We start from the raw sequence: 17,707 nt of genomic DNA, 5'->3' as shown, positions 1-17,707 counted from the left end.
TTGAGTTGTTGACTCTGACATGTGTGCAGAATATGTGAAGTGCGTAGAGATAGAGATAGTGTTTTGTAAAATGAGATAGTGTTGTCACAGAATGGCAAAATTGTGTTAAAGGATGCAAAAGCATAGCTGTCAAAGAAAGTCACCAAATTTGCCAATGCATCTACGCATAATGAAACAAACTTGTGGGTTTATTTGAAATGAGGGAAACACAGAAATAGCCCATTAACTCTAGCTGAATTACTTACCCAGTCAGTGAAAGTGTGCACTCAAATTAACAGGAACTCTAGCTCAAAACACTGGTGGCCTTATCTGACAGAATTGGCACTGTTATTAAGGAAAGGGGAGGCGTAACCAAGCATTAGGAAATAAATTACACTTACAGTGTTTCTCTAACAATTTCCCTTGCTGTCAGCTAGCTTGCTTTTTTATTTGGCTGAAAAGTCTAAAAAAAAAAAGTCTAGACAGCAAATTTGAACTCATCTCCTCTGTGGAGTTATACTGTAAATAAACAATTCATTCCATCCTGGAAATGGTGGGTGGTGGAATAAACTGTAGAGATGGAGAGAAAACAAAAGTCACTATAGAAACAAACACTGTTATTGAGAGGAAGGTGAATAATTACACTTGGATTTGCTGTATTGTATTATTTGGACAAGGGACATTCCTCAGTTTTGTACGCCGGGCCTAGTGCTAAAGCAGACACGCTGGGCTTTTTACTGCTCCATAATATAGTTTTACTATGATTATAGTGCACTAAATGTTATTGTACAAAACTGAAAAATATCGATTTTTCTTTTACGTTCAAACCATTAACTTTGTTTTTGCAATAAGCCTGATTTTTCTTTTTATTTAAAAAAAAAAACTGTCGGTACAGAGACATTGGTAATGTGTCTTTCACACATAGGCCGTGATTTAAAGTCTCAGTGAATGCTATTTAAAAGAAAAAATGCTCTGTGGCATTGCATTAAATAGACTTGATGATTACTCTCAGATGTGATCGAAAGAACTGTGATTGACAAACTGCTGCAAATTCCTTTTTCTCTTTCCACAACACAATCCGATGTAAAGAAATAAAAAGTGCTGTCTTTTCCTTTGATCCATCTCTATTGTTATTACTTTTTTATTACATTTTATTCTTGTTTGATCATCTGGTTGGAAAAGGGAGACATAACTGCCATATTTAATACTTAACACAGTGAGACTCACATGACGTGTACTCCTGAGGATTTAGCATGCAAGCCTTTTTAATGGCTGGCAGTGAAGTTGAAGATAGAAGAGGAATAGCCATCTAATGGTCATCCATTTTTCATTTTCACTTTACATTCATTCATTTGTCAGAGGCTTTTATCCAAAGCAAATTACAAATGAGGCAGAAGAGAATCCAAGCACTTAACTGTTAAAAGAGCTGAGAGCAATGCAAGCACCAAAAGGCTGAACTGTTATTAATTGACCGGAAACAAGCGTAAGATAGTCGTAGGAAGAATTAAAAAGAGGAGAGAGAGAGAGCGAGAGAGAGAGAGAGAGAAAACTAAGCTTGAGGTGAAGAAATACCCCAGATATAAATGTATCAAAATAAGCAACAGAGTTCTGCATCTAAAAATGCACAAAAATAAAATGTAGTATTTCTTATTTGAAAAATACCCAAATACATTTTGTAAGTAGGGAATAAGAGTAGTACCATTCACTTAAAATTAGTGTTCTGGTGAATGATAGCAAACACTAAAGCTAGTTATTCCTCTGAAATCCCTGGCTCTAGGCAAGAAATAGTGCCTATTATATTGCATTACAATATATATTTGTTCTTAGAGTATTATTACTGAAGCTTTGAAATATTACTGTATAACCTGCTAACCTGCTGCTATATTTTCCTCTTGTGTGTTAGCAAGAGCTTAACATGGTCCTGAGCTACATGAATATAGCAACTTTGCCTGCTAGCTAGCATCCAGCTCGCAATCTAGTGAAAGCTAAGCTAAATAATAAAGATCAGCTAAAAAAAAAAGATCAGCACCCCTGAAATCTTGTAAACTCTTACTAAATATCTAGTAGCAACTCTCCCATTTTCACTACGTCTCCACTTCCTGATAAGTCAAGAACGAGTCATGAACTGTTGACAGAAAGACGGCGTTTGATTTAATAAGTTGTTGGTTCTGCAGAGAATTTCTAGCATCAGATCACCTCTAGAACAACCACCTGTTCAAAATTCACCAGAATCACATGAGATGATGAACATATTTTGTTTAGTATTTTGGAAATACAAGAATACATAAAACGAAGGACTTTTTTTGGTATGTGCACATTGCATTCATTCATTTCTCGTTTAGAAAATAAAAATGAAAATGATAGGTTTTGGCTTTAAAACAATAGATATTAGAGAAGCGCTCACATTTCTTCTTGTCTTTTTATTATATCAGATTCATTTTGGGGATAAAATCAATTAACAATCTTGAACAACCCAGCTGTGTAACAGCAATTACTGAGCAGCTAGTAGTGAGAAGTGTAGATTAATGATTGCTGTTAGTGCCTGATGTATTGCTGATATGGATTATATGCATTTTTACAGGTGCTGCAATTTAAGAATATTTTAATCACCTAAAATTTCTTTTGGCATGTGTTGACCCATATGTTGATATATCTTTTATGAAAACAGAATAAGGTTCCAGAGTACACATCCTAACAGGCAATAGTCTGTAGAATAGCTGACTCTATAGGTTGACTCTATTCATGCTGAAATGTACAGCAGTGGTGTTTGGATATTTGATTTCTAGACTTTGTGTGGTGAAACACATAGAAACAAATAAAAAGAAATAAGCATTTTTGTGAAAGATTTTCTATTTTAATGTGTCAAAAAAGCAAAAATAAAATAAATAGCTTTTTTCCTGTTTCCATTATCATTTTGAAATAAAAAAAATGAATTGAATGCAATATATTCCAAATACATGTATCAGAAATTTTACCCATCTCTGATGGCAGCACAACTAATACACATAACCAAGACAACACACCTAGTTCTACACACACACACACACACACACACACACACTCTGAAGGAGAGTGCTGAGAGTGTTGTGGTATAAACATTAAAGTTTGCTTGTAAATTATTTTCAGTATCTACACTATTATCTTTCTATCTACAAATTCACACCCCTCCCCTAATGCCTGGTTGTTAATATACGAAAACAGAGTACAAGAGCAAAAAGACAGCATCCTTGGCAGATTTAAGAAACAAGATAGCACAATGCTTATCTTCTAGTTTTGAGCTCTTGCAGAGACAGTGTATAGTTTGTTATTTTCATAACTTATTGTGCGTTATAAGTCGAATCAGCTTTTACACTGCACTTAGCATAGCGATGTTATGAGTAGAGATGACAGGAGGAGATATTGGGTTTGATGATGTATGCATCCTGCTTGATGCTGATGACAGATAGAAGACTGGAAAGGATCTAAGTATAGGATAAGACATTGTTTTGTAAATCATCTACAATGTTGCATAAATACGTGTATGTTCTGGTGGTTTGTGAATGTGTGCGACATTATGTGTGTGTCAGTTTATGCCAAAAAAAAAATAGGATATTTGAGACATGAACACTGTCGTGTGATAGAGCAGAGATAGCTGGTGGGTGGGAATTGGCAGGCGACCAATTACAGAAGAACAAGACTTCACGGCAGTCACAGACAACCAAATACTTGGACAATCATCAACCCAGGACAATAAGGAAGCTAGTCACACCTAGGAGACAGAGCAGACAGAACAAGGATGGCACGAAAGAATAGAACATGACAAAAAACAGGACTATACAAAGTTATCTGTTAAGTAGCTAACCTAACTGCCAAAAACGCCGAAAGAAACTAACTAAACTACCCAAAAAGTGCAGGCAGTGGCAGCCACCCTCTAACCTGGCATGTGTCGACATTCACAAGTACCTGATGATATGTTTCATATGATGATGTGTAGGTGCGTGAACAGTTTTACTTATCCTCATTCCAAAGGAGTTAGCAAAAAAGAGGGAGTAAATTGCACAAAACTGACAAAAAAACAAATAGTTGGTACTAGCCACAACGGTGAGCTAAGTTAAACACTTCTATGATAGCAGAGAGGAAGAAGTAAATATAACAGCAAACGCTAGCACAAACCATCAAGTAAGCAATCAAGCAATCTAGCAGGCAAGCACAAAGTGAGCCAATTGGTGAGCTAATCTCCAGCCCTTTCGTTGGTTCTCTGTGTTCCAATTGGTCAGGCCAATGCAGAAAATCATGCAGGTCCAGGTTAATGTTACATGTGAGTTAATGTTCAAATCAAACATCAGAATGAGGAAAAATGTGATCTTAGTGACCTTGACTGTGGCATTATTGCCTATTTCAGAAACTGCTGATCTCCTGGGGTTTTCACACACAACAGTCTCTACAGAGACTGCAACATGGTGCAAAAAACAAAAAACATCCAGTGAGCAGCAGTTCTGTTTGCAGAAATGCCTTGTTGATGAGGGAGGTCAGAGGAGAATGGCCAGCCTGGTTCAAACTAACAGGAAGGCTATGATAACTCAAATAACCACTCTTTCCAGAAAAATAAGGTAAATAGAAAAGCATCTCAGAACTCACAGCATGTCAAACTTTGAGGTGGATGGGCTACAGCAGAAGACCACATCGAGTTCCACTCCTGTCAGCCAAGAACAGAAATCTGAGGCTATAGTAGGCGCAGACTCGCCAAAAATGTCAGCTGAAGATTGGAAAAACCTCGCCTGTTGTTCGTTCTGAAATGCTTTTCTGCTCACCACAGTTAAATAAATAAAGTGGCCGGTGAGTGTACAGTGGGTTTAGAAAGTATTCAGACCCCTTCAGGTTTTGCACATTTTCTTGTATTATATATTTCATTTAATTTTTTGACTATTGATGCACACACAATAACCATAATAACAAAGTTAAAACAAGTTAAAAAACAAAAATTGAAATCTCCCATTTAGATAAGTATTCAGAAAGGTACTTTGTCTAAGCACCTTTGGTAATAATTACAGCTGTGAGTCTTCTTGGGTAAGTTTCGACAAGCTTTGCACACCTGGATTGGAGCATTTTCTCCCAGTCTTCCTAGCAGATCATCTCAAGCTGTACCGAAATGGACTGGGAAGGTCTATGAACTGCCATCATCAGGTCTTTCCACAGATGCTCTATTGTTTCAAGCCTGGGCTTTGGCTGGGCCCCTCAAGGACATTCAGAGACTTGTCCTGAAGCCACTCCAGCACTGTCTTGGCTGTATGCTTTGGGTTGTTGTCATGCAGAAAGGTGAAACTTTACCCCAGTCTGAGAGTGGGTGCACTGACCAGTCTCCCCATCCCTGCTGCTGTTAAGTACCCCCATAGCATGATGCTGCCACCATCATGCTTCACTGTAGGGATGGTATTACCAGTTGAAAACCAGCAATACCTGATTTTCACCAGATATAGTTATTGGTGCCAAAAGAGTTCAGATTTTCTTCAAACCAGAGAATCTCTTTCCTCATGCTCCCACAGTCTTTAAAGTGCTTGACATATGATGGATAGTGATGGATAGTCTTAGATGGACTAGACCTGTGCAATGGAAAAGTAAATTTAATATATTTTAAATTGAATATATAATAAAGAGTGGAAAAAGTGAAGAGGCCTGAATACATATATGAGCCTGGTTTGATCCTGAGCTCTGGTTTCTGTCTGTGTGGAGTATCACATGTTCTTCCCATGTCCAAGTGGGTTTCCCAGGGGTTCTCCCATTCATGGTGGATTGGGTACACTTCTACGTTGCCTCTAGGTGTCAATGTGTGTCTGCATGCCCTGAAATGGACTGGCGTAGCATCCAGGGAGTATTCCCACCTTGTACCCAGTGCTCTCAGGATAAGCTCCAGACCCACCATGTTAATATCCTGCAGTGATAAAGTGCTGCATGTTCTACATACATGTTGAGATAAATAACCATTAGGATCAACAAAAGAAAAATGGCTATAAAAGGCAAATGTATTAAACGCATGTAAGTTAGAACCCTATAGTTTCAGCCTTGCGCTACAATGTCCACTGCTGTGAAACAAAGTAACAAGATAAAATTTACATTGTGTAACCTTTATAGAACGCCACCTAATGTGACAGATATACATATAAGCCATCTGTAACATCATGTGGTGCAAACTATCATGGTAGCATTCTGTTGGTTGCCAAATAACTCACCTACAGTATGATAAATGTAGACTTCAATCAGCAGGAGAAAGCTAAAAATGGGAGAAAAGTAAACATTAAGCATATCAAATAGTGGTGAATGGGCTTTTTCGGGCCAATAATTCATACTTGCACTTGTTAAGCAGCAACGCGGGAAATGTAGACTGATCTCATAGGGATTTGGAGCCCATGTGCTCCACTTTCTCAGATCTGGGAAAGCCAACAGTGTGATTTATAATGGGCAGGAAAAATATGTGCACCTCGCATAAATCATAAGGCGAAATAGGACTCTATTGCATATGGCACTTTTTAGGCCTACATTCGAGGCATTTAGGATAGAGTGAGAGTGGGAAAGAGAGCGCAAGATGCAGGAGGGAATTTTTATACTTAAGGTCCTAATAACTGGATTTTTTCTTGTCATTTGTGTAACATGATTTGTTGCAGACCTGTAAGTGTGGATGAAATATTGTAGGACTTGGGAGTATGTGTTCCTGTTTTTTCTTACTGCTGAAGTAAAATACTGCACTTCAGGTGTATATCATTCTTATATTATGAAATATACGACTTGAGAGCAGCAAAGGACTGTTTTTCCCAGCTTACTGGTCTGTGACCTCTACTAAATCATATCACACACAGCTTGACCAGTGCCACCATCTCTATCTTCGTGCACAATGGAAAATGTGGCCGTGAAATACTAATACCGTATGCCCATAAAAACAGAGAAGCATAGAGAGGGGATGTGATCCTTTCAGCAGCATGAGTTAGTTGCATCAGCATGTAGCCTTGAGTGATGATGAATGTACAGGAACCTTGTAAGCGCTTGTCGCGAGTGTCAGGGATAAGCATGATAAAGTGATGCCGCCAGAAAGAAAGCATTTAATCAGTGTAAAAAAAAATTCCCTGATCATTTTGGCCACTTCTACTTCAATCTAGTTTTAGGGGATAAGCATAAGGCTCATCAACAGTATCAGTCACTGTCACCTACGGATTCATATACATGATCAGCAGCTCTGACAATAGTTTGGCTGAAAGTCAAATCACAGGTTTATATTAATGCACTCGTTCTAATATGTTATCATTTCTAGAAATACAGCTCATTCACAGGGACTCGTATGGAGGACACTCCAAGTGTAACATTAAACAGATTTAAAAACATTATTTAACAAAGAAAAATATAGAATTGTTGATATGGTGAATATTTCTGTAAGTAGACTTTATTTAACATTTATGGAAGGAGTCTTCAGTAACAGTCAGGAAGTTTTCTGCCATGGGAGAGTCTTCAGGACAGAGGACTTCACACTTCTCTGTTTCTTGGTAACATGACAAGCTGCATTTTTTGTCTAATTAACTACATGAGAGAGAGAAAAAGAGCGGCTGGTGAGAGAATGACTGCTTATAGCAGCTGTAACATAAGTGGTAACAGGAACTAACTTGTCTAGTGGATGCTCCACAACATTAAATGTAATCATTAATGGATAAACATTACAGCATGTTGTTCATTAATAAATTAAATATTGTAATCTTTGGCAAAGTGCTTTGGGGCAAGACGAATAAAACACTTTATGACATGCTGTTATTGAAATAGAATAACTTTGGGGCATCACACCACCCCATCGTTGATAATTATGTTATAACAGAATGTCCCATAGTTAATTATGCAACAAAACCTTTACAAACTTTTAAGGGTTCTTTTTGTAAGAACATGTGTTTATGTAACTGGACATGTGTTATCATCTTGAAGCCATTTTGTAGCCATTACTTCACTTGCATGAGGAACTTTATCATTGGTACTGAACGGTGGAAACACTGTGGTGTGTAAACACTGTGTGTGATTCACGCCTATGATGTCATCATAGTTGTCAGAGATAATCAATGGATCTGAGAACAACACTACTAAAAAGACAGAATAAAATACGAATTTTTACCAAGGTAGTTTTTCTTTTAGTTTCTAAAAAAGAATGAAAGAAAGGAAGAAGGTTAGCTGGGGTTAGATGCTGAGGTGATTTAATGTGTCTGTAGTAAGTCTACAGTTTAGGATTCCCATCTGTTATGAATCGGACATGATATACACCTTCATCTCCTGGCGCACACTCCACTAACCTGTCTGTGTGTTACGTTAAATTTATATTTCCTCAGAAACAACTTGGCATTCTCAAAGCACACACCCACCAACATCCCCCCCCCACCCCCCCAACACACACATATACACACACATATACACACACATATACACACAAATCCTACTAATGCCTGGACACATGAATATAAACTCAGCTTCCACACTGGAAAGTTTACATCCCTTACATGGATAATAATAATTTTATCCCAGCGCTGTTGAAATCTTGAAACTTAATGCACTTGTTTTAATGTTATTGTTTCTATAGTAACAAGACATTTGCAGGAACTTGTACGGCAGCCTCTCTACATAATCGAAATCTCATAATAAACAGACTTGAAAGTGTGCTGTTTAACAAACATAAATGTATAAACATTGTTATTGATATTGTGAAGTTTTCAGGACAGAGGAGTTTGTGCTTTCTGGTTTCTTGCTAAAATTGGCTAATCAAATTCAGAGAGAAATATATGATGCTAGAGAGGATATGACTGTTCATAGCTGTTATAATGTAAGTGATAACAGAGGCATTAAACGTAACTATAAATGGTTAAAAGTGCAATCATTCGTTAATGCATTAAAAATGTGATTGTTGGGACATTGTGGCAGTATTAAAGGAATAAACACTTGGGGATATGCTTTTACAGAAAAATAATCAGGTTTGAGTTGGGCCACTTTACACGATCTCACTGTTGATCCTGCTGTTAGAAAGAAAAATAGCAAAATCAAGGGTGAGATTGTGCTGATGGAGATGATCTGTAAACAGCTACAGGATGTGAGGCTGCTGCAAATGTTTGAAATGTGTTTGAAATTAAAAGAGACACTGAAGCAAAGTCTATAGCGTGTGCTCCAGAGGAAGGAGCTGTAAATGTGACAGGGTTGAGGACTGTAATAGAGAGAGGTGGGTAAAGTAGCCAAATACCTTACTCAAGTTAAATTAACAAAATGACTCAAGTAGAAATGGAAATAATATTATAAATAATGGCTTGAATAAGAGTATGAAAGTATCTTGTAAAAGATTAGCAGTGATAGTGAGATGATGATGATGATACGATCAAAATCATTCCATGTAAATAAATAGAGGCAAAATTAAAAAAAAAAATACCTTCATACAGAAGGTATAAGTTATCTATAAAAGAATGTTAACAATATTTCATAACTTCTCTGCTTGCTAACTAGGCAACATGGCTAGTTAGCATTGGGGTTAATAGCATGTTTCTAACAAATGTGGAATACAGATTGTAGGAATTAATCACTTAAATAAAATAGACATTATTACTTCCTTACAAATGCTAAACTGAGGTGTTCATATTGCAGAAGTATTCGCTCCCCTTAAACCTTTCCACATTTTGTAATGTTACAGCCTGGAATTGATGTGGCCTTAATTGAGATTTTTAACATTTCATTTACATAATATGTCTAATATTTGAAAAATTATTACCTTTATTGTGACACAAAGGTGGGTCATTGGAGGACTATTGGTTTGGCAACGGCACTCCCCACCGCGGCCCGGGTTCAATTCCTGGGCAAGGAACCAACCCCAGCCACGGGGGTTGCACACAACAGTTCGCTCTCAGTGCCAGTCCCAAGCCCGGATAAAATTGGTGAGGGTTGTGTCAAGAAGGGCATCCGGCATAAAAACTGTGCCAAAGCAAATACGTGGACCAGTGAGCCTCTGTGATGACCCTAAAGGGAGCAGCCGAAAGAGGAACACCAACAATAACTGTGACACTGTGACAACAAGGTCAGTAAAAACAGACAATCTTGGTTGCATAAGTATTCACCTCCTTTACTCAATACTTGTTTGTAGAATCATCTTTTGAAATGGTAGAAAATGCAAAGAAAAATGACACTATATAACTCTTATGGAACACAATGGTTGTGTTTTTTTTTTTTTTCAGGGGTGGGGGGGTGGGGTTTGACTTTGCGTTTCCTTATAGCACATAATTACACTACAAGGCCAAAAGTATGTGGACACCTGACAATCACACCCAAATGTGGGCTTTTCCCCAAACTGTTGCCACAAAGTACACAATTGTGTAGAATGGCACACAACTGTATAGAATGGCTTTGTATGCTGTAGCATTACAATTTCCCTTCACTGGAACTAAGAGGCCCAAACACATTCCAGCATGACAATGCCCCTGTGCACAAAGCGAGCTCCATGAAGACATGGTTTGCCAAGGTTTGAGTGGAAGAACTCGAGTGGCCTGCACAGAACCCTGATCTCAACCCCACTGAACATCTTTGGGATGAACTGGAACGTCGACTGCACCCCAAACCTCCTCACCTGACATCACTAATGCTCTTATAGCTGAATGAACACAAATCCCCACAGCCATGCTCCAAAATCTAGTGGAGAAGAGTGGAGGTTACTAGAACAGCAAAGGGGAACTAAATCTGGAATGGGATGTTCAAAAAGTACATATGGGTGTGATGTTCAAGAGTCCAAAAACTTTTGGCCACATAGTGTATATGAAAATGTGACCTGTATTCAAAAGTTTAGGAATAAATGCTATGCTTTTTCCATGCTGTAGTCAGAGCCATTCAACTCAGCAGAGGACCACAGATATGAGAGATCTCTTCTCTCATCCCAGCAATTGTAATTATTAATTTGTTAATGAAAAACAGCTCGTTTTTTTTTTTTTTTACTGTTTAACGTTGAGAAACAACTGCAAGAAAAGTTAGCTCCTGATATCACTTACGTTATAGCAGCTGTAAACCGACACTTTTGAAATTAATAAAAAAAAAGCTTGTCATGTTACCAAGAAACCAGAAAGCACAAACCCCTCAGACCTGAAAACTCTCCTGTGGCGGAAAACATAATAACCGTTACAAAGCGCAGACATCCGAGACTCCTTCCATAAATATAACATAAACATTTCCATATCAATGATATCAATAATTATAGGAAATGAATCCACACCTTCAGATTTAAGAAGTCAACAGTACTGTGGGAAGATCAAATTAAAGCAGCTTTTCGAACTCTAGTTACGCTAGCTCTCTCTCTCTCTCTCTCTCTCTCTCTCTCTCTCTCATGTTAGTAGTCAAGCAATGAAGCAGAATTGGTAGTGGCATTGCCAGAACCCATTCGTCAAGCCTTCTTAGGGCCAGTGAGCCTCCTGATGCCAACAGCTCATGTTCTAGGCTGTGCGCCAGGCACTCATGGTGCTGGGCATGACGCCAGGCCTCTAAGCCTCCATCAGCCAGATGCCATGTCGGGGCAGCCTATCAGCATGGGCATAGTGTAGCCACATTCTAATGGCTAGTCAAGTAGACTTTTACACACACACACACACACACACACAAACACACTCACACTTTTTCGCATTACTTGTACACATTTACATTTATGGCGACTTATCCAGAGCGATTTACAGTAGTGCTTTGTGGTCTCTATCAGAAACATCTCCTCATGTTAGTTCACTAGGTCAGGGTCGAACAATACCATTGAGCTTAAATCCTGTTAGTGGGCGGATATTGAAGCATGAAAAGAAAACGCACAAGTCAAGGCATTTTGTAAATAAATTAAATAAGTACTTCTGTTACTTTTTTGGTAGTACTCATATTACTTAATTATTTTTTCCATTTACGTACATTAAAATCTGCTAAGCCTATACCCAAATGCAGCCTTCAGATGAACCAAATGAAATTAGTTGGCTTTTTCATGTAAAATGCTATTTTACTCACTTGGAGGGAAATAAAAAACCCTTCTCCTTAACATCATTCACATTTTCCTATCATTGTCCCATCATTGTGGTACTCTTACTATATAAGGGTCTGTAGTCTGTTTGCAATCACAGAACTAATTTACGGAATGAATGCACAAGCATGTACCACACACACACACACACACACACACAAACACACACACACACAGTAATTTCAAATGTGTTAACTGGGTGGTCATGCACATCAGACACCTTTTCCTATTGTGAGGACTTTCACAAAGCAAGTAAACAGACTAACAGACTACGCCTTTTCTCTCTTTCTCTCTCTGTATATCTGTTTTTGCAAGCTCAGAACACATGTAAAGAATCGAGAACAAGCATGTGAACAAAACACACAAGACACACACTGTAATTTGAAATGAACTTATGCACTCACAAAGTTACTAAAGATAGATGGAAAAAGTCCACACAAGCTCACACAGAAAAGAGACAGAGACAGAGAGAGAGAGAGAGAGAGAGAGAGAGAGAGAGAGAAATTAAATGTTCATTTATGAACATCTGCAAAAGCAACATCTGGTAGGTTACACTTTCTATTTTTCCATTTGCACATGATTCATATTAAGGGACCGAATTAGGGCTTGAACTATTTTGAATTGTAATATGATTAAATGGGTGTAAGTGTTTAATTTGGAGGCATTATGGGATTCTAATTAATTCAGCTAATTAAGTGTGCAATAAATACTGCCCATTTTCAGTTCCATATGCGTGCGGTAAGTTCCCGAGATTCCTTGCTGTTTTGATTGAAACATGTTTGATTTTATGGAAAGCCGCACACACAATATGATTTATGGTTCGGCCGGAATAGGAATCATAGACACAAAGAAATCACAGAATCGTGAAATTAAATGAGGGTGAAGAATTTCCGTCCAAAAGGACTGTTGACTTTAATCAGCTCTCTATGAAGGCCAAACCACTTAGGATTTTGTGAATTTCTCAGTGTGGAAGCTCACTGTATCGCCAAAGAAGTACAAAATGTATTATTTCCACTGATATTTTTACTGACCTCTTATTTTAATAATCCTGCTTTTTTTACTCATTCAAACTCTGATAAAGAAAACATTAAAATGCACATAAAATCAGGAGGTTTTGTTTATGTTCAGTGTTTCAGTGGTTCTGATAGTAATGTGATGTAGAATTATTATGTAATGCTGTAATAATGCATAACAGTGTATTTATTATGCAGCCTTTAGAAAGAGCCGAACAATAAAGATTTTTATTGTCCCATATTGTCACATCACTACTTGTTTCACTGCCTGTCTTAACAGCGGAATAAAACACAGCCTAATATTAATCGATATAATATTTTTTGTCCTAATTTATTGGAAAACCTATTACATATCACTGCATTCACAAATCCTGCAAATCCTGCATCAATTGCCATAAATCACATTTACTAGTTTAAATATTTAAAATGTATAAATATCATTAAGTGTTCGTTAAAAAAAGAAATCCAAAAAATCTACCATCTCATCTTTACCATAACTCATTTACACTTTATAATATAAACTGTTTGTTGTGGTTGTTGTTGTTGTTGTTTGTGTTTTGCAGCGCACAATTCATATCTTGAGATAGTGACAAATCTTTGAATGTAGGCTATAATATAATAAATATTAAATTGACAAATCTAGTTAATGAATATCTACTATAATTACTATTGAATATGGACATGAGATTGTGTATAATACTGATTTAAAATGTATTTATTCGAATATGAATTTCTTCCTCAGTGCCATCATTTCTCTCTGTTCTGTTCTCCTCCCTCTCGCAACACGTCTCAGTAAATTATGTAGGATATTGTCAGAAGTCTGGAAAGTGGGTCAGGCCTGTTTTTCGGAGGGAAAATCAATTAGTCATGAGCTCAAAACGGTTACTTGGAATCTAGTGAAACATGACAGGAGAGAAATTCAGCACCTGCGACTCATAATTCATATTTCATAAAGGCTGCTAAGTCAGTCAATGCCCAAGGAATATTATTTTAACAGTCTGTGCTAATACTAAAGAGACCCCCGGCGAGTTTGAGGCCATGCCACGTTTACTCCGAATTCAATTAGAAAACAAGTCGAAAAATGTTAAACATACATGTTCATGTGATACATTGCTGTTTATGTATTTGCAATCATTTAGTAAAGAACTATGGCACTGATTTAGTACTCCTGAGCCACTTTTATGGCTTTTCATTTGTGCAGCCCATATTTTATACTGGGGTCGTGTAATGTGATTCAGGTTCAGTTATGTTCACTTACACAGAAGAGGTCAACACACTCCTGACTGTAGTGATAAATACTGAGCATGTTTGAAATATGAACATAAATATGAACGTTCCAACATTAAAAAATGAAACTTCGCAGCTGATATTAGGAAGAATAATATATTGCAATGCATGCCTGGTCACATATTGGGTCATTCCATGATTGCGGTGCGATTGTGTTTCACTGATATTATTCAAAATACGTATGTAATGTAAACATAAAAGTGATTTTTACGTAGTTAAAAATCCTTATTCCATTAGCATGGATGCTAGTTAAACATATTTTTTTTGCACTTGTTAAATCTATGCTAAAAAACAACAACTCAGCCCTGTTAATATTTTTAAGAGCAAAAAGGTTAATGATTTTTATGAATGGTTTAACAAATAATTTCTTCAATTCACTGTCGAAAAATGATTAAAAAACAAAGTTTTAATAGTTATAAGGGTTAAACGGCACCCTAACCATGCAATCACCCAAGCAATAATTATTTTTATTCACATTTCACATATTATTTTGACACTACGAACATAATACGACGCAGTATAAAGGCATATACAATATTTTTTTAGTTATATAAACTAAAACTGTTATTATATAAAATAGTTTTCATCAGTTTATGGAAAGTCACAGATTTATCAATCAGTCAGTTATAAAAGCAGTATGAAAAGCTTTTATTTAAAGAGTTAGCTCGTACAGTGGAAAACACCGGATAGCTTTTACAGGGTCCATTACTTTACATAAAAGGCAGAAAGTGCATGCCGAATTCCTTACAGTGGGATGTGTACTGTAACCACCAGTACCTGTTTTTCTTCAGTGCGTTACGTACAGGAATGATGAGATGCAAAGCACAGAGCTTTCACTGAGTATGGGTTTATTCTGGAACCATTTTGTCTCTCTGCACTCATCACAAAGACATAAAAAAAAGCCTCAGTGTTTCGCTACAGCTCAACAAACCTGTCAGTCAAACCTACTAAACCAGCACACAGCTTTGCTCCCGGTTCAGATGACTCCGACACACACGGGCTGTGTGTGAACAAGATGGAGCTCGTGGGGACCTGAAGTTATTCAAGTTAATGACAATTTAATCATTGTTTCATAAAATATTCAAATTCGTGAAGTATTCAAATTTGTAAAAGAATATTATGAGGTGGAGATCAAATTATATAACAATAATCAATGATAGACCAGAAAACTGCTACTGAAGATGAATGAATGAATTGATGAATGAATGAGAAAATGCCTGTGAATCTATTCTTAGACACACTAGAAGACTTGTGTGTTCATTAAAAAAAATTGATACTGTTACATGATGTAATCATACAAGTTATGATCCTAAGTCATATTATTTCTTTCTAAAAACAACAGCCATTTTCATGGCTATCCAAATGAGATCATTTGATTTCACACCACTTTAAATGAAGCATACCAGCAACAGCGTGTGCTCACACTACGACATTAGACAAGTCATAATTCATGTCTGGCTGTAAGGCATAACTCTTCTGTAAATCTCTAAATGAGGGGAAAAGGTTTAATTTGGAAGTGTGGATCTTCAAAAACCAAAAGATGAAGGAATAATTTATAGACTCAAAAGACTTTTCGGTCTGGTTTTACTGTAGCTCCTGTTCTGCTCAAAACGTTTTTTGAAGCACAATCTTTTCCCTGGATCACCTGCACTCACTTTTATTTATTTTCCTTGAATGGAAAACTGGAATAGTCAGAACATGTGGGTAAAGCCCCCCTTGGACCCTGTAAAACTAATACCCATTCAAAGGTGAATATTCTTGTTCATTTCCGTTCCAGCTCTGGAATAGCTGTTTTCTTTGTGAGAGGGAATGTGAGGGTTTCTCGGCTCCAGGCCTCACTGATTTGCTGATTGTTTTCCTCTTGCCGTGACTTCTGTTTCCTCATGTAAGCCTTCACTTCCATTCAGGCTAGACAATGTAAAAAGATTTGAGTGGCAAGTGTGACTTTCCAATAGTGGAAATAATATGTTTATTGTGAGAAACAAGCCTGTAGGATCAAGTTCCAAATCGGATTCAGTGGATTGTACTGTACATTTAAAGTACATAATCACGGAAATGATCAAGTAAGGCGCATGCTGTTATAGAGTTACTGTTAGTTGTTTATTTTCCTATAACAGCACATGTTTTATTCCTCTTATACCACAGCAATTTGCCAACGATTATCATTTTCAATTTGCCAGTAAATGACACATCATACTTTTCATCCTTTTTATTGTTACAGTTAATGTTGTGGAACATCCAAAAGACAAGTTAGGGTATGAATGGTATGATGGGCCTGATGCAAAAGTTACCCCAAAGTTGATTATTTTCCTATAACAGCACACCCTAAAGTGTTTTATTCCTCTCATATCACAGCCAATGCTTACATTTTACTTGACTAATGAGTAACTTACTTTTTAACCATTTACAATTACAATGAACGTTGTGGAACATCTATGCGACACATTATCATTTGTTATAGCAGCTAAAACAAACTGTTCCCTCACTAGCCTCACTTCTCTCTCTCTCTCTCTTTTAAAGTTAATAAGACAAAAAAAAGCATCTTGTCATGTTACTGAAACCGTAAACTTCTCTCTCCTCTGTCTGCGTCTGAAAGCTCTAAGTTACAGCTTTACCTCTGATTATTACAAAACGCTGACACTGGAGGCTCCTTCCAAAAAATGTTAAATAAACGTCTCCTTACAGAAAACATCACCATTTCAACAATTATACAAGTTGTTTTGTAAAATATCAACAATTTTTTATATCTATTTTTTATATCTCCATATAATAAATCTATTTATTATATGGAGCGACCGCCATACAAGTCCCTTAACTCTTACTATAGAAACTATAATGTATTGCAGTCACCTTCTGACCAATCAGATTCGAGAATTCAACAGCGCTGTGGTATGAAATACTTTTATTAGATTTAATCTGGCACCACTATAGATTTAAATTTGTACAGCGCCAGAACCTTGCTAGTAAACTGTACAGTAGTGTGATGTCTCAGTGAAGTTAATAAGCTTGAACTTTTAACACTTTTAAAGCTATATTTTTGTGAGGGTCCATGAATTACTGGATGACTACAGCTACCTTTTTTGAATCGACTAAGGCTCTTAAATTTGTAGCATGTTACTCTAAGCTCAGTGCAATAAAAAGTTTTAATGCGAATCCATAAAAACAATCACTTTTTACAAGGCTAGATTGCTGTTTATGGTCGTATACTGCATTATACTGCATGTCATATTTCTACGGCTTGCACTGTTCTCTTTATTGCCATTTAAAGGTGGAACTAGTTTTACACGTGTACATGATAATGGTTTGTATAAGCATCTTAAGGCAGTTAAAATGGTTCTTTATTTTTCGTCATTGGTGGAAATGCTTTCTAAGGTTAACTCAAAAAAAAAAAAATACAACAAAGAGCAGCAATATATTT

The sequence above is a fragment of the Pangasianodon hypophthalmus genome, chromosome 8 (assembly GCF_027358585.1).
Source record: "Pangasianodon hypophthalmus isolate fPanHyp1 chromosome 8, fPanHyp1.pri, whole genome shotgun sequence".
Classification (NCBI taxonomy): Eukaryota; Metazoa; Chordata; class Actinopteri; order Siluriformes; family Pangasiidae; genus Pangasianodon; species Pangasianodon hypophthalmus.
The sequence above is the reverse complement of the archived record's forward strand: the minus strand, read 5'-3'. Positions refer to the sequence as shown.